We start from the raw sequence: 26,328 nt of genomic DNA, 5'->3' as shown, positions 1-26,328 counted from the left end.
TTGGCTTCTTTCCACAACGCTTGACTGAATTGCTCTCGCGATGGCCATCAATGGTCTGTTAATTGTTGACTCCACTAGCATCTTCTCAGTCATCACACTTGACCTCTCAGCAAGACCCTGCATGGTCTGGCCCAGGGCCAACTCTCTTGCCTCATTTCCTATTACACCCCCCTTACTTCCCACACCGCAGCTCCACTGGCCTACCCACTGTTCTGCAAAAAAGCCAACAGTGCTGTTTCATGGCCTTTGCATGTGCTGGTGCCTTTGCCTCTAGAACATGGTTCTCCCAGATGCTTGCACAGCTCTCTTACTCTTTATTCGAATCTCTGTGTAAATGTCACTTCTTAAAGAAGCCCACCCTGACTCTGTTATTTAAAATGGCACCCATCTCCTCTCCCATCACTTTCAATCCCCTTGCTGGTTTTAGATTTCTTCATAACCCTGTATTACCACCTACCTATTCCTTATCTGTCTCCCTCTGAAGATAATATCATGAGGGCAGGGACTATTCCTTTTTCTTTTTGCAGATGCCTTTGCAGCACCTATTGTAGGTAGGACTGGCACATAGATGTTCTATTGATGTGGAGTCAAATGCACAAACTTGAATGTCACCCACCTCTCAGCTCCTGTGATACCACTTTCTGCTTCTCCCATTGCCTCCAGACCATGCCTTCTCTCATTTGCACTTGACTGTCTTCATCTACCTTGGATATTAGGGTTTTGCTCTGGGTCCTTTTTCTGTATCATGCTCTTAGGTGATCTTTTCTGTTCTGATGACTTGACCCTCACTTATGTGGTGATGTCTCCTAGATCTTTATTTTCTGGATCTTTCTACTAAGAGGCAGATCCATATTTCCAACAGCCTTACTGTTTACCTCCACCCAGAGATACTCAGACTTAATATGCCCCAAGAAAGGGCTTATTATCCTGCCTTCAGGTCTCCTCCAGATTTCTTATTCCCTGTCTCAACTAATGGCTGCTTACCCACTTGCCCAAGCTAAAAACTTCCTTCCTTCTTTCACGACCAAATTCGTTCTGGTGAGTGTTCTTCCAAAGACGTCTATTTCCATTTCTTCTGCCATGCCTGAGTCTAGGTCCTCATCATTTCTTGCCTGGACTATTCCAACAGTGTATTGTAGGATTTCCCTGCCTCCAGCCACTCCTACCTCCAACACAGTATACCTACATCAACCATTGCCAGAATTTTTCTGAAATGAAAATTTGATCACCATTTCCTCCTGTGAGAATCTTAGTGGATACCTATTGCCTTGGGATTAAAACCTGCACTCCCTAGTGTGACCCCCAGGCCCTCATAGTTGGGCCTGAGGTACTTTGAATCAGTTCTGAGTTCAAGAACTCAGACCCAGACTCACCAGTTAGTTGGTGAGCCACGCTGAGGTGAGAAGACGTAGGTCTTCTCAGGGAAATGTGGGGAGAGGATAGAAGAGTTAACCTAGGGAGCATATCAACAACTGGCTAAATGTCCTTTTCTTCAAAGATGTAGAAATTTTCCTGAGTTAGATCAATAATTATCTTTGTGAAGCGCGCTTACTTCATAGGTAACCGTGGCGATATTTATCATTTACTATATACTAGCATTATTCTAAATACTTTATATATTTTAATTAATCATGACACAACATTAGGTAGATACTACGATTCTCCTCATTTTACAAATGAAGACACCTCAGTGTCTTCAACAGAGAGGTTAAGTAACTCTCCAAAGTTTTTAGGGATAGAGGCGGAACAAGGATTCAAATTTAGGTAATATGACCTTAATGTTAGTGAAGAAGTCAGGGGGCACCACAGGACTTATTGCGAAGGAGTTTGAAATGGGAATTTGGGGGACCACTAATCCCTCCTTCCTTCTGTAGGGTGCTCAGTGATTGGGCTGATGAGAACGCAATGAGGCATTAACGGAGACAGGAAAGTACAGGAGGAAATTTTATGGGGAAGAGTTTAGTTTTCTTGAACAATAGTTTGGACGACTGAACAGAGATATGAAGTAGTGGTAAGGAGACTAGAGGGTGGGAAGAGGCAGGGAGGCAGGGAAGAAAGGAGAGAGACAGAAACAGAGATAGAGAGAAATGACTGAGAGTAGGCTGTGGATTCCCACCTTGTGAGGCACCGAGCCTGAAGAATCCCTGTTTGGCACAAAGATATCATTGAGTTAATTAAAACATGGCCTTTCACTTCTCCAATCCTGGCTTCTGCTATCCCTGCAACAAGCCACTATCCACTGCATCTGTCAGAGTGTTTAGTCAGGTGTTTGGAGTGATGTAGAAGAAGGGCTGATTTTAGCCCCCTGCTGAAGGAGAAAGGACTGAGGAGTATTGTTTTTTTGAACCAATTAAACTTTGGATAATGGAGGGAGCAGTGATCAAAGAGGCATCTTAGATATTCCCAGGCTGTAGAGTCGACAGTACCATACTAGTTATTGCTCCAGGTTGGTGTCCGAGTACAAAGCCAGGGCCTGCCACAAGAAGATGCACATGCTCCAACCACATCAGAAGGCCCCCTCCAATCCATCAATCAGGATCTCTCCCATACCTGGGAGAAGTGTCTGTCCGTGTGCTCCTCTCTCTGTCTCAAATGACCTTCGTTTCCCTCCCTTGTCCTCCTGCTCCTATCACTCCCTTCTGTTCCTTCCCTCTTGATGGAGGTCTTAAAGGTATCAAAGGATGTGGGATATATTTCTATGACCATATAAAACACATTCAAGAATGATTTTTTCACCAAACTGTGAGCTTCTTTAAGAGAACCCTGAATTTTATTCTTGGTATTCCCAACAAGAAGCACAGAGCACATGGTAGGTGCTTAATAAATGTTTGACGAATACATAAATGAATGAATACCTGTAAAACATTTAATGGTGCTGCAGCTGTTGCTGCTGTCACTCCTCATGCATCTTGGCGGATTTTTTTCTTTCTTTCTTTTTTTTTTTTGCATTGGCACATGGCACCCACTAAGAAGTAAATAATCCTCTTTCCCTTTGGGGGATTCCAAGAGTGTCATTTGTTACATGGCACTCCCTATGGCATGCAAATAATCCTTTATCCAGTGTCCTTTCTGTTTCTTTATTTAAAAAAAAAAAAAAAAAAAGGTAACTGGCTTTGCATTAGAATGCTCTGATTACAAATCCACACCAAAAAGATTTTAATTCTCAGTAATGATGATGGAAAATTCCACTGAAGGATTTGCTTTCTGCTGGCTACTGTGCTGTATACTTTTAACACATTTTCTCACTTAACCCTGAGAGTAATCTCAATTTGAAAAAAAACATTATTTTCCATTTGAAAATGTAGATACTGTGGCTGGGAGAAGCTGAGTGACTTGCCCAAGACCATCTTACTACTAAGTGGAGAAGTTAGAATTTGAAACCAGATTCATCTGAACCCCAATATCCATACATGGAGGAGCCATGAAGAGATTCATGTTCAGATGGCCCTTCTGACTGTTGCATGGTGGATGGCTCTGAGGGCAATAGGGCCGGCTGGAGAGGCAAGTATGAGTCCGTGACAGTGACTCCTGGGACAGAGGACCACTTCAGCAGAGATTATTATGATTATTGTGATCGATTAGATGTAGGAGGCTAGACACAGGAAGACTCGCTGGTGACATTCGAGTTCTTGGTTGATTGTCTTGGGCATCACTCACTGAGTGCTGGATATTAGGAATTGGTGAAATTCCTGGATTGGTGAAAGAGAATAAGTTCTACTGGGGGTGTTGAGTGTTATGTACTTGGGAGTATTCAAGCTCAGCTTCTGATTGATGTTTGTAGATATGGGTCTGAAATTAGGAGAAAATACCATCTTTTGTGTAGTCGTTTGTGCTGGCGATCATTCGGTTTGAAGTTCTTTTCAGTTACCAAAAGTTTTCCACTTACTGGTTGGAGGAGATCAAGGGAGTATCTATTAGTGACTCAGAAACTCTTAGGGAAAACTTCTCCATATTATTCTTTAAATGCTTGGGTGAGATTTCCCCTTTATTGCATTTTCACAGTGCTTGAAATCCTTCTGAATCCTTAAATTTATGGTATTAAATATGGCTCATTGTCAGGACACAAATAGCTGATTGTGTCACCCTCTATTTCTACAGTTTGAAACTTATCTTGGTTGTCAGATGGGCCATCCACCTCTATGAGTTATCACCACTGTCTTTTTGGAAATACATGTTATGGTAACAACTATTTTTCTTCCACACTGTTATCTAATTTGGACGAATTACTATTTTCCCCTTTGATTAGGCATTTGGCCCTTCAATATAGCCTTGTTTATAGTGCTGATCACAAAGGAAAATACCATGATTAAATAAATCTCAGGGGTCCTAGGGCAGACTATCTCACCAAGGAGACTGCAAAATGCTCTAAGATTAAAGGGAATACAGGATGATATCAGATGATAAAAAGCATTATCTCATTGGACGAAAGAAAGAGGATATGGAAGTCAAAATGGGCTGCTTACAGGTCTCTGCTTAAAATGAGTGTCCAATATAGCTTGTCTGATGTGGTGGGTGCTGCAATGAATTTTGGCTTCCCAGCATCTGAATACTCTTCATAGGTTTGTGCGTGCCCCCCACCCCCTAAGCCCATCAAATTATAAAGAGCTGATTCCTACTAGAGAAAGTGAAAACATAATGATCATTCTCCAAGACCCTTGAATTTTCTGGGTGAGGACATGACCCGGATGCTGGCAATGAGAGAGAACCACTTGAGGATTGCCGCTGAGTGCTGGTGACGCAGAGAAGCGGGGGCTGCATGGACTCCGCTCTGATGAGACAGGCAGCAGCAACATCCAGTCTTCAGGGACTGCAGAGTGTGGTTCTGGGCCATACCCACTGTCTGTGGGGTGGTCGTACATGTCGTGGAATCTGTGTCCAGCTCTTACGGTAGCGGTGCCTTCATCAGACCAGCTCTGTGGTATGTGATTTTGGACATTGCTTTTATCTGCAAAGCCTCCAAGTCTGGCTCTCCTAGAGATTTTGTAAACCACCCAATATCCCCTTATTAAATCTACTTTCTGCTCACATTAGCCAGGGCTGCTGTCTGTTGCCGGCAACTGATCGATGGCTCCTAATTCCATATGATATACGAAATTTTAAGAATTCCCAACACTTGCCCTCCTACAACAGCTTCTCTTGTAGAATGTCTTTAAAATGAATTTCACTTTGCCTTGCATTATAGTTACTTGGGTTGTTTCTTTTTCTTCTTCTTCTTTTTTTTTTTTTTTTTTAAGAAATCAGATTTTTGAGAGCAGAGATTGTGTCTCACCCTCTTCGTATTCTTCTGTTAATGCCTTGTGCATAGTGAAGATGATTTATAAATTGACTTAAGTAGCTGTAAATAAACTGTACCCTTTATGGCCACAAGGAAATAACATGGGCTAAGCCCACAGGTAAGAATGGAGCCTGGAACTCTGAAACACTGAAGAAAATGGTTCACAGGTGCCCTCTCATAGTCAAGAGGTAGGCGATGAGAAGCCCCCTCTGAGGCTTTGCCTGTTAATAGGCTCAGGCCACTGCTTGGTAATAGCCAGAGTAATGGCAGTAATCCCTTCTCCAAGAATTTCCATCAGAGTCTACTCCCTGAGCAATAATAGTCTGCATCTCAAAGCCTACTGGGTCTTCTGGTGAGTTATTGTAGTGGACCTAATGCTATTCCTCTTTCCAGGAGAGTGGATAGAAGCTTCTATCCCTGTTAGAGGAAAAAAAAGAAAGTAGCCCATGGAATCAGCAGCATGTGCTCTATATCGTTGTCTTTATTTCTCTGGATCTCACGCTTGTACAAAAGAAAACACTGTTGAAGTTTGCATTTATTTCTCCTACACATGCAACTACCAGCCTAATGTTTTCATAATGATTGTTGCACACATGTATAATATGGAACCTGAGTCATATTTTACTGCATTTGGCATGAGTCTAGTGTGCAAGCTTTTACTAAGTTGTGCTCATCAAACCTAAAATTGATCATAGATCTAGCTCATCTGAGTGTGAACGTGAATTGAACTCCTTCCCCTCTTACCTCATTTCTGTGAAGTTAATTATTGCTGTTATTATGTATTTGTTTGGTAATTTCAGTTTGGTCTTGATCCCTTCCTTCCAGTATGAACTTACAGAGGCATGTGAATTCCTTTCCTACCCCTCCTCTTACCTGTACTGTATATTATGACCTATCAAAGAATATTATATTATATAACACACTTGTCCCAATACCATTCTGTTTTGTTCCTAAGGGAGCAAAATCACTTAATACACATTTCAAAATCTTCTTGTTTGTTTTTATTGAAGTATCACTGACACACGATGTTGCATTCGTTTCAGGCATGCAACAAAGTGATCCCACAACTCGGTATGTTGTGCTGTGCTCACAAGTGTGGCTGCCATCTGTCACCGTACAATGCTGTTACAACACCATTGACTATCTTCTCTGTGTATCTCTCATCTCCGTGACTTATTCCTACCATAAGTGGAAGTCTGTATCTCCCACTCCCCTTCACCACTCTCCCAATCACTTCAAATGATTGCATTTCCATCACCTCACACCCCTCCCTTCTGGCAACCATCAGTTTGTTCTCTGTATTTGTGAGTCTTTCTCTACTTTTTGTTTGTTTTAGATTCTTCATATTAGTGAAATCATATGGCATTTGTTTTCTTATTTCACTTAGCATAATACCCCCAGGTACATCCATGTTGTCACAAAGGGCAAGATCTCATTCTTTTTATGGCTCAGTAATATCCTATTGTGTGTGTGTGTGTGTGTGTGTGTGTGTGTCTGCATCTATATATAATCACATTTTCTTTTCCATTTACCTGTTGATGGATACGTGGAAATATCATTTCTTTTGTTATTATGAGGGTTAATTTTTTTAAAGATTTTATTTATTTATTCATGAGAGACACAGAGAGGGGCAGAGACACAGGCAGAGGGAGAAGCAGGCTCCATGCAGAGAGCCTGACGGGGGACTCGATCCTGGGCCCCCAGGACCACACCCTGGGCCTAAGGCGGCGCTAAACCACTGAGCCACCCGGACTGCTCTGTGAGGGTTAATTTTTACATATAGTGACTTAGAGCGTCTTCCTAAGAATGCTTCAGTAAATGTGAGCTACCATTATTTAATTTTCCTTTTATTTATATAATTTAAAACTGGAAAGAAAGGTCTTCTAAAAATATAACCATTGGAATTCAAAAGGAACCAAAACCCCAACATTGAACCATTAAGTGTTTGAGCTTATAAGAGATCTAGAAAAAGTTAAGTCACAAGTTACTTTTTAAAATGTGATAAATTAATCAATTTTTCAAATTATCTCCTATGCCATTAAAACATTATTTCATAGACTAAAGATTTCATCAGCTTGGGTGTTAGTTTTCTGTAGATCATAAATATAGGATTGAAAATGGACTAAAAAAAAAGAAAATGGACTCATAGCATTTTAGACTTGGAAGAGGTCTTTGATATTCGACGTTTTCATTTTCTACCTTAGAAGGAAACAGCATTGTACAATGTCCTACGATACTTGGGGGTTTCAAGCCCTAGGAGACACGGATTTTAAGTAGCAGGAGGACTAACTGGTAAAGTTTGCTCTTCTCTGAGTATAAGATTCTATTAAGTTATAGGACATACACAAGGACAAAAATCTAGTCTACAAGGAAACAGTACATAGACAAAATAGGCTGTTATTCAAAATAATTCTTATAAAGTAAAACATATATATGGGAAGAAATGAGCTCACAAAACTGAATTTGATAGATAACAAACACTTTAAGGGTTTATAATAATTACACATTGGGGATCCCTGGGTGGCGCAGCGGTTTGGCGCCTGCCTTTGGCCCAGGGCGCGATCCTGGAGACCCGGGATCGAATCCCACGTCGGGCTCCCGGTGCATGGAGCCTGCTTCTCCCTCTGCCTGTGTCTCTGCCTCTCTCTCTCTCTCTCTTTGTGTGTGACTATCATAAATAAATAAAAATTATTTAAAAAAAGGTGTATATGATACATTTAAAAAAAAATAATTACACATTATTATAGGTGCTTTTTAATCTTGCCATTCAGGTCACAGGTCAAATGTCACCTCTACAGAGAGGTCTTCTCTAGTCACTCCTGCTTCTCCCTCTGCCTGTGTCTCTGCCCCTCTCTGTGTCTCTCATGAATAAATGAATAAAATCTTTAAAAAAATTAACCCTCATAATAACAAAAGAAATGATATTTCCATGTATCCATCAACAGGTAAATGGAAGAGAAAATGTGATTGTACATAGATGCAGACACACACACTCTAATAAAAGAGCCCTTCCTCCAATCACTCTTTATTTACTCCTCATCCTTCTTTATTTTCTTCACAGTTTATATCAGAAATTATATGACTCATTTTATTTTAAGTTAACTCCACATCCAGCATGGAGCGCAACGTGGGGCTTGAACACACAATCCTGAGATCAAGACTGAAGCTGAGATCAAGAACCAGACACTTAACCAACTGAGCCACCCAGGTGCCCCAACTCACTTATTATTTACTGTCTCAGTCTCTCACACTAGGATGAAAATTCCATAAGGGTAGCTGGTATCTTCTTTAATATTGTATCTCTGTGTACTAGAACCATGCCTGGCATATAGGTCTCTCGAGGAAAACACATTTATTTGATTGAATGACTAAATCAAGTTCTTGATAAGGACGTTTAATTTTGTTCTGAGTGCATAATAAGGGCAGCCAAAGAATTTTGTAGCAGAGTAAGATGACCAGATTTACATGTTAGAAAGACACTCGGGCAGCACTGTGTGCTTACCATTAGCAACCAGGAAATTCAATATACTTTTGGACGTAAATTGAGAACACCAGCAAATGTCATTTGGAGCAAAGAAAGCCAGGAGACTTGAAGAAATTAGGGATCAGAAGACTAATAGAAAGAAAGAGAGAAAGAAAACATAACAGGGAGAGATCTGTGAAAACAAACGCCTAGGAAAATTAATTCCAGGCAACCAAACAGGTACATCTCAATGAGAGGCAGTGAAGCTTAGATAGATTAAAAGAATTCCCTGGCAGGAGCTTGGGGTTATGAAATCTTCTACCTCTAGAGATTAATTTCAGCCCTTACAATGTTATTTTCAGAGCTGCTCTACCGACTTTTCCCCTCCTAAAGTTTTCGTGCGATTTTGTGCTGATACATGGACTCAACGATCCAGGAAGTTGCCTGTACCTTGGGAGCTCCATTTAGCTTCACAGGTCATATATAAGCACCAAGCAGCTGCTGGTAGGATTGGGGTGGGGGTGGGGGTGGCAGTGGGGCCGATGATCCGCGCTGACTTCTCTGTATCTCAGCACAGCAGTGTGGCTGTCAACCACAGCGAAGGGAAACAGGGCCTCTTGGATTGCTGGATTCAATTTGAGAATCTCAGGTGGTGAAAAGAAGAGGTCACGTAATTAACTCTGAGTTAATAGAAGGAGAACAGTGTCATGAATCACACCAAACAGTAGATCATTTTAAAATTGCATATAAAACTGGGCTTTGGAATGCGCCGTATGACTTTTTTGGCCAAGGATTTACATCCTTATTTGCTTTGCTTAAGTTAATAGTTAAATTAGTTTGTATTCTGGCTGCATTGGAAAGATGTTTGGCAGCAAGTGAATGGGATGGAAAGAGAGTAGGAGAAAAGGAAAGGGAGGTATGGGAGGGGAGACGCAGCCTGGAAGCAGGCTGGCTGGCTGAGAAGTTCAGGCTGGGGCAATAACCTGATCGGGGCAAAACCTTTGCGTCCCCAGGGAGGAACGAACCATATAATCAACCGATATAATCAAAAGCACCAGGCCTGATAGAATCAGCATAGTTTTTGAATATTTGTTGAATAAATGGAAATAATTTTTCCCTGATTTTGAAGCAATGACTCCTTATTTTATTGGAGATCTTCAAAAATTGATTTGATGCTGTTTAATTTTTATTAGGCCCTGTCTTGGTAAGAAAGCACAGTGATAGATCCTCTTCCTTTTTTTCTCAAAGACCAATGCCAGGAATAGCACAAAAGAAGTTTTAGGTCATAAAACCAGCGGTTGCAACCAGAGCTCCATACATCAGTTTGAACGCAGGTTGCCAATGCTGTTTTTGAAAAAAAGCAATAGGAGAGTGGTTTTTAGGTATCTGTTTTGAAAAGATTGGAGAATTAGTTACTTTAGTCTGGAGTCTCCAGCTCCTGAATGTCTGGCCCCTTTTGCTATGCGTCCGTACAACATGTACCTGCCTGTTAGCACTCATGGAACCGGAAGCCTGATCTCTGCATGCTCTGCTACTTCCTAGGGTCAGGGCCACCCCACCCGGCCCTCTCAGAGGAGGGTGCTACGGCCAACTCTCCGGATGGCCTGGGGGCAGCGGGACACTCAACGGGCCCAGACTGCTCCTCTCATACTAGTTGGGACCCACTGAGGATGCGATCCAGATCTCAGAGCATCAGTGGCAATCAGAACACCACCACTGGCAGGTCACTACATACCCTGCCTGGATGGTGAGAAACTTGAAGCCTTAATTTCTTCGCTGGCAGGGATTCCACAGTCTCTCTTCCATTGGATCTCAGCAGGACCAAGACATTAAAGCTTGCTTGTGTTTGTATCCAGATGGTGTGAATCTGTAACGCCATGTAAATAGACTAATCTGGAAGAGAATCTGTTTTGCATCCCCATCATCAGACTACATAGGCATCTGTTCTAAGATACTCTGCTTCTAATACCTCACGCACACCTATACACAGGTATACACACTGTGTGTGTCACAGTAGCAGAGCATGATACAAGTAGGGGAAGGGCACTCAGGGAACAATTCTGGTCAGAGGCCACCCTGGGGATCTCCATGCTCTTCCCAAAATTGTGATCTAGCAGCCATAGCAATAGAAATTTTAGAGAGGTCAATTAAGAACACTTGTTGTCATGGATTATTCTCATTTGTTGCTTTCAGACTGCTGACATAGTACCGAAAGAAAACCAAAGCCCCAGCAGCTCTGTGACATTTGCCAATGTTTTTTTATGGCAAAGAAAGCTGGTGGTATCCCTCATTGCTAATAAGACCCGGGCTGTGTATACATTGGTAATTGCATTTGGCTGTGTGTAACCGAAGTCTGACCTCAGCGGTTTAATGGAATAGGGTTTTAATTTCCATAGAATGCTAAAGTCTGGAGGTAGGTACTCTGGTGCTGTAGGGTAACTCCATGATGTCATCAAGGATCCAAGTCTCACCGGCTTTGCTGCTTGGACATCCTACTGTTAACTTTTACCCTTCTGCTTACAAGATAGCCTTTTCTTCTCTGGGCATCACATCCAGTTCCTGGAGGGAATGGGGGTAGTAGCATGGGATGACGGAGGGTAGGGAAAGGGAAAAATAGATGATTCTGTCCCTTTTCATCAGGAAAATAATAATTTTCCCCAAATCTTAACTGAATAGATTTCTACTTCCATATATTTGGTCAGAACAGGACCACCTTAGCAACAAAGGGAATTGGGAAATTTGTGGGGTTTTTCTTTCTGTTCCAAACAAATTCAGGGTCCTATAAATAATAAATATAGGGAGGATTTAATTGGCAAAGATATTGGTTGGATGACTTATGTTTGCCTCAAATTATAATATGTGGGATACACTTTTTTTTTCTCCAAATTCATTACAATTTGTTGATACTTAAAATGATTCATCAGAGAGGTTGCTCCAAGCTTCTAATATATGAAACAGACCGATGACCAGATTCTGACAAACCTTTGTTTGGGGCAGTAATGGTGTGGCAAGTAGACCTAGATTTCAAGGACCTTCTTCATTTTTCTTCCTTATTCAGCTGTCAGCTCTGGTGAGTGGTGGGGAAGGCAGTGGGGAGCACAGAATGTATGTTTTTTCTTCTTCACCATTTCTTCCCCCAAGCATCTGGTGCATCATATTTATTAAATGCTTAAGAAAGTGAGTTTATTGATGAGGGAATGCATGAAGAAGAGTCAGTAGATCCAGGATTTGGCACCATCGCCAATTGGCTATAGGCCCTTGAGTGCTTGACTTGACCATCCCATGTCTGCTTTCCCCCACCTCTGATATGTAGAGAAGATCAAATAAGATAACCCTCAACAGATATTTCTTAAGCAGGGTAGGTCTCCAGAATCTACAAGGTGCTTTCAGTTCCATGGTCTCTCTTGCTTACTTTTCTTAATGGCCCAGACCCACCCCCCGGCCTGTGATAGAGTGACAGCTGGCACCACTCACCTCTTTTTGATAGATTAAGAAACTAAGGCTAGGATGGCTTGTAATTGGTCTACATCTAAACAGATTAAAAGAGTCAAACCTTGATGTTTAGGCTTGAAAAAAAAAATAATTAGTACTCAGTAAGCCTTCCTTATTTACAACCTCTGGTTTTTTTTTTTTCCCAAAAGGATTTAATTTGGTTACACATACATTCAATAGCTTACAGATAGCTTAATACATAAAGGATCAGTTATCCTACTGAGGAAAACACTGAAAGCCCTCACAAAGAGTTTCAAGAATATAAGAGACCTACGGATATAGAACAAAAGGAGTCGAATGAAGCTTAATAAAATTTGGTTACATATTGTTAAATAGTAAGGAGTTTGAAACTCTAAAATGGGCTAATAAAGCTAATTTCTCTAAGGGTTTTAAAAAATAAGATAGATTCTTATCTGTGGGAGGTAGTTTAAGTGCAAAACACTAGGAACAGACCATGTGGTCTGCCTTCTTAAGTGTGCCTTTGAGCCTTCTAATCTCTAAACTCTTAGAATTCATTATCACTTCTGCTTATTTACTTCAAAATAACAACTGACACTTTGCAATTTACAAAATGCTTTCACACATAGCCTCTCATTTAATTCTCACAACAACCTTCTAATATATTATGCACGTTTTCCAGAAGGAAGTAACAAAACTGAAATTTGAACCAATTTCTTCTTGATCTCTATGTGATGCTCTTTTCTGAACATCTCATCTACCTCTCCTCTCCATGTGGGCATGCTGCGGCTGGAGAACTGATGGCTTTGCTGCCTTCTGCTTCAAACCTGGCTTCTTTTATGGTCTTCATTGTGGCTGATGGAACCAGTTGCCTGAGTCAGAGTCTCAAGACTGGGAATAAACTATTATTTACTTTCTTTCTCACCCACTTCTGTTCAATCAGGTCCTGTTGACTTTAGCACCTAAACATTTCTCAGAACTGGCCTTTTCTCCACCCCAGGCAGTGTCCTTTTAGCTCTAAGTCTTCACCACCATTTATCTGAATTATGAAAGCATTTTTCTTCTTAGATTTTCTCCTTTCAGGGGCACCTGGGTGGCTCTGTGGTTGAGCGTCTGCCTTCAGCTCGGGTCATGATCTCGGGTTCCTGGGATGGAGTCCTGCTTTGAACTCCCCATAGGGAGCCTGCTTCTCTTTCTGCCTATGTCTCTGCTTCTCTTTCTGTGTCTCTCATGAGTAAATAAATAAAATCTTAAAAAAAAAAAAAAAAAGAAAGAAATCTCTGGCCTAGAGCCCTTCAAAAGCTCCCTATTTCCTACTGCGGTGCTTCCTAGATTTTACCATTTTCATCATCCTACATATTGTTGCCATAGCCTTAACCACTGAAAATGACACTCAGTGTGGTGTTGAAAAGAACACATTGCTATCCATAATATTCAATGAAGCGGAATCCATATGACTAACCCATACCGTGTGCTCTTTCCAACCCTCCATAGAGTTATGGGAGAAGTTTTGGCTGTTCAAGCTCTGCAACATTCCTGCTAGAACATTGCGCCTGAGTACACTGGCTCCAGATAGGATGGCTCACCAGAACAATAGCCATTTCAGTCCATCCAAGGCAATAATATCCATTAAATCATGAGTTTGACATGCCAGCTGTGTTTTCTCCCAATATACACTAAAATATACATATAACCAGTAAAATAAAGAAGTTTGTGTAGTACCGAAAATCATCTCCTAATACCAGTGGTAAACCTAATCTATTTTTCAAAGTTTCTTGGTATAAAATAAGTAACTCTTTATGATTTGGCCTTTATTTCACTTTCAAGCCTTTCACATGTAGGATTATTCTAAGGTGGCCATATAATCTATCATCCAAGCCAGGATACTTTTGAGTGCGAAGTGATATTTCCACTTAACTTAGTTAAAGTTAAGTTATACCTGAAATACCAGGTATAAAATTATACCATCTCAGGAAAATCTGGACCTAGGGTCACCCTATTCATCTACTCAGTCCCTAATTTCCACTTTATACGTTGAGTGATACTCAAGTATTTTCAGAGTTTTGTACTCACGATATGATTTCAGTCCTCTGAGTTTTTGTAAATCTTGTTCCTTTAGCCTGGAAAACCTTTCTTACATTTCTTCTGATACTGAACTTCAGTGCATTGGTTTCTCCAGGGAACCTTTCTGGCTCCAGATTGGACCAAATGACTGTTGCCTCATTTCCTGAGAATTGTAAACATATCTTTATCTCATTTGCCCGTTTAGGCCCTCTCCAGGGCAGGTATCAGGTCTTACTGATATTGTTCCCTGTGGCACATACATACAGGGTCAAGGCATACATAGATGATGCATTTGAGTCCCTAGTGACCAACCCAGCGTAGCGATCTGTGCTGTTCTCTGTAGATAACACCAAAGTTAACTTCAGCCTGTCTGATGATACCGGCACCACTGAAAGTCTGCTTGAGATTATTGCTGGTCTGTCCTCCTCTCTTTTCTTTATTTACCTTCACCTTTGGTATTGAAGAAGAGTGTCTCTGTGCTCAAGACGTGGCTTAGGGGTTATACTGCCCTGGTTTAGCACTCCTGCTCTGCACTTAATAATCTTTGTGACCTTAGGCAAATTACTTAACCTTCCCAAACCGCAGTTTCCTTACCCATAAAACCTGAATGATAATAAAACCCTCCTCATGGGAATGTTATGATGATTCAGGGCCATGATGGATCTAAAGGGATGACTAGTGTCTGGTGTACAATATATGCTCAATAAAAGTTTCAGAAAAGAGCCATGGATGGATGTGGTAAGATTATAAGGAAAGTGGTATCTTTCTTCTGCTGATTCATTAAGGAAGTGTGGATTCTCAAGCCACTTGGTTTGAATAAAAATCCAGACATAATGTAAAGCCCGGGGCTCTGAAGAAGCATGGAACAAGCACAGAGAATTAAGATCTTACTTTAGGCAGCATATATTTCCTGAGATAGAAAAATGAAGGTTTTAAAAACATTAATGTTTTTCTCCTCCAATATAGTGCTGAGCTTATCAGCGGCCACGGTTCTATCTGAACTTTTGATGCCACATCTTCTGTGTACTAGAGAAAGTAGATTTTAAGTCCCTAATGCCATCTTCTCCAGCCCCATGAACAACCCGGTTAATTAATCGATCATGCAATAATCAATTGGTTAACCCAAGCTATTGCATGCCCATTACATGGCAGATACTTGTCCTCGCTCCCATTGTGCGTTAGACATCGCAACATGTACCAAGGATAGAAGCATGGTAAAGTAGGTGTCTGGCCTTGGGGCTTAAGTGAGTCAGAGAGAGCCTAAATTTCATAAGCTCCGTCAGTGTAGCAGGCAAGTCCCTGCTGAAGCTGTGCCCAGGTGCTAAGAGAGCATGGAGGGGTGGTACCTAAAGTCCCTGGGAGTGGCGATGGCCTGTCACTAAAGGCTTCTGTTCGTTTCTTTAAGTTTCTCTTCAGTGGGGATAGCTTGACATGCACGATCTAATTATGCAATGATGAGCAAGGGCTTTTTTCACTGGGCCTTTGACCTTACAGTTTAAGTAGCTGGGTAATTCCTGTGTGTGCCTTTGGGGATTCAGGCCTATCTCTCTGCAGCACACCACCCTCCACTCCCCAATCCTCAGTGCTGGGAACAGAGATAATTGGATACAGCAGACAGAGGGGTAGTTTAATTAGGTGATTTCTGCAATTCTAGGGGAAAAAAATGCAGGTAAGAACCAGCGGAGTAGAAGAAATCTGAGCTTTAGAGGCAACAAGAGGGAAAGAGAGATAAGTTCTGATCAAGATTTTAGTCTGGCTGACCTGATGATGGTGACTCGTATTAAGAATTAGGGGATCATATAGAAGAGGAGAAAGCTACAGCGGGAGCCTTACCCTATATTTTTCTTTCTTTTTTTTTTTCCTATATTTTTCTGATATAATTTTTAACAAGAACTAATCTTTCTGACTGCAGATGGCAATTGCCTTTCTGCCCAATGTTTTCACATTTTCTTCAGGTTCCAAACAAAATGAATGCTGTCAAACATGTCCTAGTACTACCTAAACACACTTGGTACAGAGTAAATTTAAACAATGGTTAGGGAGACAGTACAATTTCAGTCTGTGTGCAGTCAAGCTCTGTCAATTGTTAGCTAATGATCTCCAGCAATTCATCAGTCATTTCTTTATGTCTCTATAGACACATGTTTGAAAAAATGACAGAGATTAAAAACTGCGGTGGCTGCTAACTAATATTTGGCATGCTATCCTTGACCAGCTTGGTGGGATGTGCATCCTTGAAATGTTCTTTTAACAATCCCAGTGTTGTTGACTTAAAATAAATCTTGTCACATTGGCATACAGGGCAAAGATCATGTCTAATAAAACGGTTCCAATTTGGAATAATTAGTGAAACATCTGAACTGTGGGCTCTTTTAAAACAATTATAAACATCACTCTGCGGTGTCAGAAATTATTCCAGCCAATGTGTTGCTGGACAGCTGTCCTGCCCTAACACAGAAATAAAAAAATATTTATAATGATTAAATCTAAGTATTGGCGCAAGCATTTAGGTGATCACAAAGTTTGTACGAAAATGGGTGCTTCCAAAGCGTGTTTAAAAGCTTAGTTCTATGACATAGCCCAAATCCTCTTTGAAATCTTGTTTTTATACAGTTCATTGCTCTGGAAGCACATCACTTTCATCTCGATTAGTGAAAAATTAAATTGCAGCCATTTTCCATTTAATTTTGTTGATTTCATTTTCAACAAATACTTGAATATCTGCTTTACCTTCAGCACTCTCCTGAAGTTGAGTCCCTAGACCTCCTAGGTCTAAAGAGAAACAGCATGAACTATATGTCCCATGTTCCTGACCTCATGGAGTTTTCATTCATTTTGGTGTGTGGAGATGGTGAGACAGAGAATTTGCTGTAACAGCACATTTTTATATCAGTAGATCTTACAAACACACCAATAGGGAGTTGGAATAGAGAGTACCTAGGAGAGGAGGAGTCACTTTAGTGAGAGTATTGGGGAAGATATCTCTGCGCTTATGTTTTTGATCTAAGATCTCAGTGATGACAAGACAGTCAAACTAATATATGGGAGGAAGAGGACTCCAGGCAGAGAGGAGAGCATGTGGAAAGACCTTGAGACATGATTGAGAATGATGTGTTTGAGGAACAGAAGGAGGCCTGTGTGGCTAGAATATATTAAGTGAGAGACAGGGAGGAGATGAGGTCAGCAGGAGATAAAGGCTTCCCTAATGCTTTACTATGGAAAGACAGAAGTGGGTGATGTAATTTACTGCAAGCATTGAGGTCACCATGGCTGCAGGGTGGAGTATGCGATTTGGGAGACAAAAGGGAAGGAGGGAAACAAGTAGGAGAGGATGCATTAGTCTAACTGAAGCTTTCAAAGCTGGAAATGGTGAGGAGTGGCTGGGTTGGAATTTACGTTGACAGATCTACAGTACTTGCTGAAGGTTTGAATGAAGGACATGTTGGAAAGAGAAAAATTAGAGATGGCATTTGGGGGTTTTGGTTTGTAAAACTCCCTGGATAAGGGTGCCATTTACTGGGTTAAGAAACACTAGGAAAAGTTTGGGAGATAAATATCAAGAGATTAAAGACATATTAAGTTTGGAGCTTTTTAGACATCCAAATGGAGATGTCCCGTACGTAGTCATAATTGTTTGTTTGTAGCTCATGGAAGGGCCAGGACTAGAGATGTAGATTGGGAAATCATGAGGAGAAAGAAGGTGGGAGTTAGTAGACTGATTGTTCCTGTAGGGTCAGAGGAGAGTTGGATTAGGAAGTCCCGAATAAGAGAGCTGGAAGGGTAGAAGTATTCAGAAGGTAGGATGAATTGAGAGTCTTAGATGCTATAACTGAGGAGCAAAGACCTTGATGTTGACAGGTGGCAGCAACCAAGAAGGATGGTGGGCATCAAATTTTGATGATTTGCATGCTTAAGAATCTGGCAGAAGGGAAGGTAATGGGTTTGGGAGCAGCAAGGTGGAGCAAGCAGGACACACCATACTCCTACACCTGGGATATAGGTCACAGGGAGATTGGTGAGGGTGGGAAATCACCTTTGGGAGAGTTGAGAAGAAAGCAGTATCTTCAAGGGAAATTCTACTTCCACTCATAGCATCAGAATCCTCTGGGGGGAGCTTTTTAAAACATAGACTTCTGGGCCCCATCCCCAGAGTGGCTGTTTCTGTAGTTCTGGGGTCGAGCCTGAGAGTCTCCGTTTATAACAAGCTCCTGGATGATGCTGATGCTGCTGGTCCACAGACCACACTCTGAGAACCACTGAGGTAGAGGCAGAGAGTAAAGCACAGTTTCAGAGAAGAGGGTGAGGGTGTGGGGAGATCGCTGAGCACAGACCAATCACCAGAGGATGACATGGAAGCTTTGGGAGAACAGACAGGAAGTAATGATGAGTTACAGCGATGCCTGAAGAAACCAGAGACGTGGGCTCTCTGGGATCAGTCTTGTTGTCTATGGGAGGGCGGTGATTAGTGGTTGGGGTCACCAGGCAGCTCCTTCCTTCTATCACTTCGGATCGTGTGTAGACCTGGAGGATGGTCAAGGGCCTCCTCAGGGGCAGCTCAACATCCAGGGCAGCCTGTGAGCCCAGAGGGAGTGGGAGGGCATCTTCCTAGGAATAGAAGAAAATGTGACCTCCAGGTCACTGCTCCGTCCCTCGAGAGAGGGGCTGACTCAGCAGGAGGACCAGCCTGGTTGAGGAGCCCCAGATGGCTGAAGTCATTAGGTCAGCTGGAGCTTAGGGTGATTCGAAAACAAGTTAGCTCAAAAAACATCGAGCGTGTCTTTTACATCACTAATAGTGCTGGGCACTGTCGTGGCCGGACAGGCTTTGCCCACTGGGATCTCAACACCTTGGGGTGCTGGGGCCAGAGGAGCTTCCCTACACTGGACTCTTTCCATTGCCGGTCGCTGGGAGCGATTGTTCTCAGGCACAACTGGACCCAAGTGCTGAAACCTTGTCATTTGGGATCTCACTCTGCATTTCCATCTCCATCACTTTGTGTCTCTAAGATTTCAGGTATGTTGCTTTCATTTCCAGAAGGGCTCTCCCTTTATGCCCGCGCCACGTGTGCCAGCAATCGGCAGCCCCACGCTTACATCTCACCACTCCGAGAACCCAGTGAAAAGAAAGCTTCTATTTCCCAATAGTTCCTCAGAAAGTGGGGCAGCTCCCCATCCTGGTTCGCATCGCTGTGGCCAGTGGGACAGGTGCTCTGATTTGACCTTGTGTGATGTGCTCACCTCTGGAAAAGGAGGGGATGGATGCATGGGGTTCCCCATCAGCTACATCTGACCCACATACGCCAAAAGTGGAGGAAATTGCTTTCTGAAAGGAAAGTGAAGATATGTCATGATTTAAAAAGCTAGTGATCACAGCGTTTATTGCATGTGCCCTCTCCATAAGGCCTGGTAGAAGGGTTTTACCTGCTTTATCTCATCTACTTTTCATAAAGCTTGGTGAGAAGAGTACTATTATTATTTCTGCATTACCCAAGTGCTGAGAGGCTACGTTGGGCCTTGGCTTTAATGGGCTCGTGGGTAGCAGGGCACAACCTGGAGTGAATCCTGGGTGAGGAATGAGGCCGAAGGGCAGTGTGAGGACAGGGGCCTGGGAGGGACGTGCTGATTGAGGAGCCCGGGGTGAGCCACCTGGAGGCGGATGGGATGGAAGGAGTGGGGCCCCCTGGTGCCAGGTGGGCATGGGCTGGGGCCCGTTTTCTGAGTCAGGGGTGCAGCATCAACAATCCCACAGCAGTGCTAGAGAGCAAGGTGCTCCAGGCTGGGAAGAGAGTGTCGAAATGAAGCGCCACCAATCTCAGAAAACCAAATAGGTGACGATGGGCTTAACGAGGCTTCACTGCGCTAAGCTGTTGCTGTCACGATCACTTACTCCCTCCGAAAGCCCGTTGAAGCTGAGGGAGCACGAATGTCGAAGGAGAGAGAATCTGAGTCACGTGGCTTACTGGTACCTCATTGACACGTTTGTGCAAATCATCATACATGACTCATCTGTTTTTCGATTTCACTCCGTGAATCTGGACCTTTTGTTTACAAATTCCACCTCCTTCCCCCCACCCCCATAGGCAGGATTGTGCGTAATTATGCTGAACTTGAGTAGAAAAAACATGATTATGATTGCAACTTCAGCCAGAAGAATGTTCATTTTGTTATTACACACAACACTTTTAAGTAACGTTATGGGGAAGAGAAACTACAGGGAAGTTCCAGCAATCGTGCTCTGTTTTCTTTGCTGGTGTCCAGATGGAAACACTTTTGGGGAAGAACCACCAGGATCGCAGTGTGTCGGGTGCGATTAGGCCAACATGGTGAACTTCCAGCTTCCCTTGGGAGCAGCCCCTCCTCTCCTCTGTGTAGATGTCTCTCTCCTTTTTTTTTCTTTTTTGCCTTCAATTGATCATAACAGCTGCAATAAAACCCACTTCACCTTAATAAAAACAAATCAGAGAGGCTCCTTCTATATATTGCAACCTTACTTGCACAAATACTGATTATTGATCTGAAAACATGCTAAGCCTTCGCCTGGTGATGTTTAGCTTCATTTTCCCGCTTCAAGCTTCACCCTTGCCTGCAATGGAATTGCCCGAGCAGAACGATATGATAGCACGCAGGTCAGAAAATCTATCTTGGGTCAACAATTTGTCATAATGAAAATTGCAGAGGCCCAAATGTGTTCACTGAACAGTTAGCTAACTTCTGCTTTTCTCCCCGATACAGCATGGGCATCGGGCTTGCTGATTCTCGTCGATAAATTCAATTTTTTTCAGAGGAGCTGATAATTAAGGTATTGAGCGATTGATTTTGCATAACCGCATAACCCAAGCCGATTGGGCTGTCACTGCTGTGAGAGGGAACGTGACAGTGGTTTTGCCACTGAATGCCGGGTACCCCTAAAGAACGGTGAAGGGGGGCAAGACTCAAAAGCATCTGATTCTCTTTTCCAGCTGAGCTGCTTTGCCAGCTCCTCATGGTGACGTGAGAAGGAGATATCTTGGAAGGGACAGCCACACGATTCCAGGGCCACAGCTACCTTTGCTTTCATCCTGGGATTCCCATCCTCTTCAAACCGCAGGCTCCAGGTGGATGAGGTCATTTTGCCAAGGGCAAGAGCCTCAGAGCTGTTCCAAGATGGGAACATCAAGCTGTGTGTTCTGTCTCTTATTTTATTGTGAACAATAAACCCTGTAATATTCCATCCTGCTCAGTAGAGGTTTATTGAGTAGCCACATGTCTGGAGCTCTCTGCTAAGGTCTACAGGTGTGTGTGATCTGTAAGCACCTTGTTCCTGTTTGTGTTTGAAAGTGCCGTGGGGATGCTTCCTGGGGTAGGCAGTTCCCCGCCAGCTGGGTCTCTGCACACCTGCGTGGCTGTCCTGGGGTGTTATTGTGTCTTCCACACTCCCACACAAACCGCATCCGGAGGGCTGCGGCTCAACAGTTGAGATTCCAGGTGCCTTGACCTGGAAGTGGGGCGGTGTTACTGGGCTCTGCTGGGTGGCGGGGGGTGGGGGGGGCTGGCCCCACTTTACACTGCTCAGCAGACTCAGTGAAAGGATTGGGGAGTAAGAGCTGGCCTGGAAATCCCGTGCAAATGCATGATGATTGAAGAACACTTGGAAACCATAAACCTTATCCAAAAGGAAGAAACGGATAAAAGCTGTGGATAATCACCTGGAGATAACCATCATTTATCATTTTTCCTACTGTAATGTTTACTTTGTACCCACACCCACAAACACATACACGTACATTCACACTTATGGTATGAAAACGGTATGTGCTAGAGCGGAGGCTATTTTTTTTTTCCATTAAGAAGATATTGTGAATGTGGATTCATTTCCTCCACATTATAAAAAATAAAGTCCCTATTATGTGCCCAGCATGGCTCTGGGCAGGGAGGCTCGTGAACAAAAGAAGCGGATTTGGGTTTTGTAGAGGACTCAGTTAGTGGGGGGTGGGAAGAGAGTGGAAAATAAAGAAACAAGAAAATATGACAAAAACATGAACAGGAGCTTGGGGGCTGCTTTTGTTTGGATAGGCAGAGGAAGCTTCCTTCAGAAAATAACGTTCAACGGGGACTTGAGTGACAGAAGGAACTGGCCATGGGGAGATTTCTGGAAGAGCAGAGAAAGGCCAGCTAGTGTGAGGGCTCAAGGACAGACCCGGCCTGGCAGGCTGTAGGGAGGAAAAGAAGGTCCTTGCGGCTGGAGTAGGTGAGGGAGGGAAGACCTGTATGAGATGAGGGGGGAGAGGGAGACAGGGACCAGCTCCTGCCTACACAGGTTTTCCTGTATGTGATCAAAACCACTGGAGGGTTTTAAACGGGGCAGTAACACGAATGGATTTGTGTTTATTTATTTTTAAAGATGTTATTTTAAAGATGTTATTAAGAGAGAGCGAGAGAGAGCACACAGAGTGGGGGGAGTGGCAGAGAGAGAGGGAGAAGCAGACTCCCCTGCTGAGCCCGACGTGGGGCTCAACCCCAGGAACCTGGGATCACGATCTGAGCCAAAGACGGATGCTTACCTGACTGAGCCACCCAGGCGCCCTTGGATTTGTATTAAAACAAAACCAAACTCTAGCTGCTATGTGAGAACGGATCGCAGGGGGCACAGTGTAGCGAGGGGATGCCAGGAAAGGGGTGGGCATTAAAGTGGTCCTGGAGAAAGAGGATGGTGGCTGACCCAGGAAGCTCAAGCCAGTATCAGAAAAGGTTTATGCACATCACCTCGGGGTGTTCACTTGTTCCAAAGGTAACTAATGTACGCGCAGAATCTAGCAGGATGTTCTTGGGAGGAAGAAAACCCCTGCCAATCTTTGGATATTAGTCAGAGACAAGAAAACTCTTGAGCTTTGAGGGCCGCTGATAGGGTTGGCATTGGAGAGAGAGGAGAGATGAAAAAGATAATGCCAGCAGAAAGCAAGGAAGAGAAAGAAAGGAACGTGCCAAGAGGAGAAATGATAAAAACAGATATCAAGTAGTTGTGAGTAGTAATGCCATTAGAAATTTCTACTCAGGGCAGCCCCAGTGGCTCAGCGGTTTAGCGCCGCCTTCAGCCCAGGGCGTGACCCTGGAGACCCGAGATCGAGTCGGGCTCCCTGCATGGAGCCTGCTTCTCCCTCTGCCTGTGTCTCTGCCTCTCTCTCTTTCTCTCTGTGTCTCTCTGTGTCTCTCATGAATAAATAAATAAAATCTTTAAAAAAAAAAGAAATTTCTACTCATTGGCACCTGTGTCCCAAATCATTTACCTCCCCCAGCATTGTATCATTGGTAAAATAAGCTAATTATTAGGAATTTGCAAAGAAGGACGGAATCCAGTGGGTTGTTCACAGCTATACGGGTTCTATTGTCTGGACTATGGTGGAAACTTATTAAAATATGAAAATAAGCAGTACAGAGTCTCAGGGATAGATATGCAGAGCAACACTCCCGATGTCATCTCAAAATCACTTTCCTGATAATTACACGTAGAGGCCTCGGTCTGTGTTCTCTTTTATGTACTTAACTCCCGATTGAAGCCAATTTTAAGTCGAGCACCTGGCTTTCCTGGTTTCTCATAGTTTATTTTCACACCCTTTCTTCTAATGACTCCCTTTATTTGTTCTCATATGTTGGCTGCTATTCCCCTAAACAGTGTATGAGAGGAAGACAGAGTGGGAGAGAGGAAAAGAGAGAGAAAAGAATGACATATTTAGAATCGAAGTGACTGCCTCTTCACTCAGACAAATGCCTTCTAAACGGGAACCGTGTGGAAATCTTATTTTGCTTGAAATATCTGGGCAGTAATTGGAGAGGTCCTATATCCTAGGATAATTGCTTAACACAAGGAAGAGCAGAAGTTGCAGAAAAAGCAGGCATTTTGGTGCCAGGGAGATACTGATTTGAATCCTATATCTGACACTCTTCTGTGACCTTGACAATTTAGGTGACCTCTCCTGGGGCCTTGGTTTTGTCATCTGCACAATGGAGGCTGGATTACTTCTCCTGCAGAGCCATGGGGAAGAACAGCTATGATTGCTGTGAAAATGCCTTATACTCAGCAGTCATTTTCTTCTCTTTGTTACTTTCTGTTGGTTGGGCCATTTACCCAGTCTAGTACTCCTTCCCTGGAGCCTATTTCTACATATGCTTAGACCAAAGCCCTTCCTGGGTCTCCATCAGTTGTCACCGGTCCTCCTGTCCACTATTATCCTGTTGCCACTTCCAGTGGACGAAGCTTTGATATTTCAAGCTGTCAACTCATTGGGCCACGGTTTGGATCTGTCAGCTTGGTTATGGGCCATGTAGTATGTAAATAATGACACCTCTTAAAATATTTTTAATCCTTCATCTTGATGGATGCTTTTGTGTCCCATATTTGTCCTTTAAGGAAGAAGGTAAGTAATAGCTCCTTTAGGTGACAGGGTAATTACACACCAAGAGCTGCATTAGCACCAAGAGTGCTGAGGTGTCTTGGTAAAGGACAGAGTTGTTCAGAATTCCATCCCTCTTCCTGGTGGTTTGAAGAGAAGGTAGGTGCACTTTTAATTACACTTAAATACTGGATCACCAGGGAAGCGAAAAGCTGTTGCTGACTCAGTGAGCTTCAGAACTGCCCAGGAGTGGAGTCAGGAGAATATGCCTTGGCTTCAGCACTAGACTAAGAAAAGCCAGTTTGATTGGCATTCGGAGCTGAATTCATGCACTCTGTGCCCAGAAAGTCACACAACCAGAGGAGAAGACTTGGTTCATGGTCTTGGTTCTGTTTCCTTGTTTCTCCTTGGCATAACCTGACTTCAGTGAAATGATTCTTAGCCTGCTCCACAGTTGCTGAGAAGTAGGTTGGCTGTAAAACACCCCACAGGAAAGATCCATGCAGATTAATTGGATGAAGCAGCATAATGTAAGAATAGCTAACATTTGCTGAGCACTTAGCGTGTGCCCAGTACTTTACGTGCATCAATCCTGCCAGCAACCCTGACATAGGCAGTCTTGGTTTCTCCATCCTACAGATGAGTAAACCAATGACTGAATGATTAAATAGCTTCTCCAAGGTTACACAGAAATAGAACCTAGTCAGCCTATGTCTAGAATTTGTGCCACTAGCCACAGTGCTGTGTTGCCCAGTGTAGACTCACAGAATAGAAGCCCAGTAGATTGAGATTTGGGACATCTAGGCTTGAGTGCTGTCACACTTGCTGTGTGCCTACAGGAAAGCCCCTTATGTTCTTCAATGTTTCATTAAAAGGGTAATAATACTGCATTTCCAGCCTCAGAGGACAAATAACTCTATATGATATAGTATGTTTTGGTAATTTACATATTTTACATATTTGGTATTTTACATATTTCTTTAAAGCACCTGAAAGGTACCAACAATTATCCCCAGTTTCTGGCTAATGTTTTAAGGTAGCGTACCCAAGACCTGTTGGATCCAAATCTGTCTGGATGCAAAGTTTAAAACTCTTCCTAAAGTGGGTAAATATGAAGTGTAAATCTGTCCTGCTTGGCCAGCCTGCAGCCATTCTCTGTCTCCCTGACCCACGGTTGCTGGTTTTTCATCTCGCCTCCTCTTTCATACCCTTTCATGATTGCTTACTACATGTTAGGAATTACACAATGTGCTTTCCCTCCTTTTAATTCTCAAAATAACTCCATAAAGTAGGAGTTGAGAGCTCTTTTCTTGGTTGTTCTCTTATGAATATAGAAAGGAATAAAGGAAGGGACAATGAGAACAAGAAACAACATTTTATTGAACACTTACTATGTGCCAGGCAGTGTCCTAGGAATGTTATGTAGGTACTTCTATTCTTCCCTTTTTTATAAATGAGAAAACTAAAGCACAGGGAGATTAATAGGAAGTCTGTCAGGCAGTCTGACTCCCGTTTCAATAGTTTCAGCTATATTTCATTCATCCTAGTGAATGCTTTTCCCTGATGAGCAAACTGAAGCTCAGAGAAGTAGACTTAGGACACACCCCCATTATGTGTCAGGGCTGTGGTCAAACTGAGTTTCCCTGGCTGGTAAAGGCCATAATTTCTGTGTTGTACCACATGGCTTCACTTGTCGCTCAGTCCTTGAAG

General features: G+C 42.9%; 1 long non-coding RNA gene across 9 annotated transcripts in view; it reads left to right on the top strand.

The window, feature by feature from the left end:
- The window catches only part of LOC144318295 (uncharacterized), a 65,304-nt gene extending 43,843 nt beyond the window's left edge, over window positions 1-21,461 (top strand). For 7 of the 9 annotated variants that reach the window (XR_013384143.1, XR_013384144.1, XR_013384148.1 and 4 more), the window contains 4 exons: window positions 8,337-8,483; window positions 9,101-9,214; window positions 20,984-21,050; window positions 21,211-21,461. This is a non-coding gene — a long non-coding RNA (uncharacterized LOC144318295). Of the gene's footprint in view, window positions 1-8,336; window positions 8,484-9,100; window positions 9,215-10,280; window positions 10,590-20,983; window positions 21,051-21,210 lie in introns of those variants that run through there. The other 2 variants (XR_013384147.1, XR_013384149.1) reach the window with 2 other exon arrangements.
- The last annotated feature ends 4,867 nt before the right edge of the window (window positions 21,462-26,328 follow it).

This window comes from Canis aureus, chromosome 8 (genome assembly GCF_053574225.1).
Source record: "Canis aureus isolate CA01 chromosome 8, VMU_Caureus_v.1.0, whole genome shotgun sequence".
In the NCBI taxonomy this organism is placed as follows: Eukaryota; Metazoa; Chordata; class Mammalia; order Carnivora; family Canidae; genus Canis; species Canis aureus.
The sequence above is the reverse complement of the archived record's forward strand: the minus strand, read 5'-3'. Positions and strand labels throughout refer to the sequence as shown.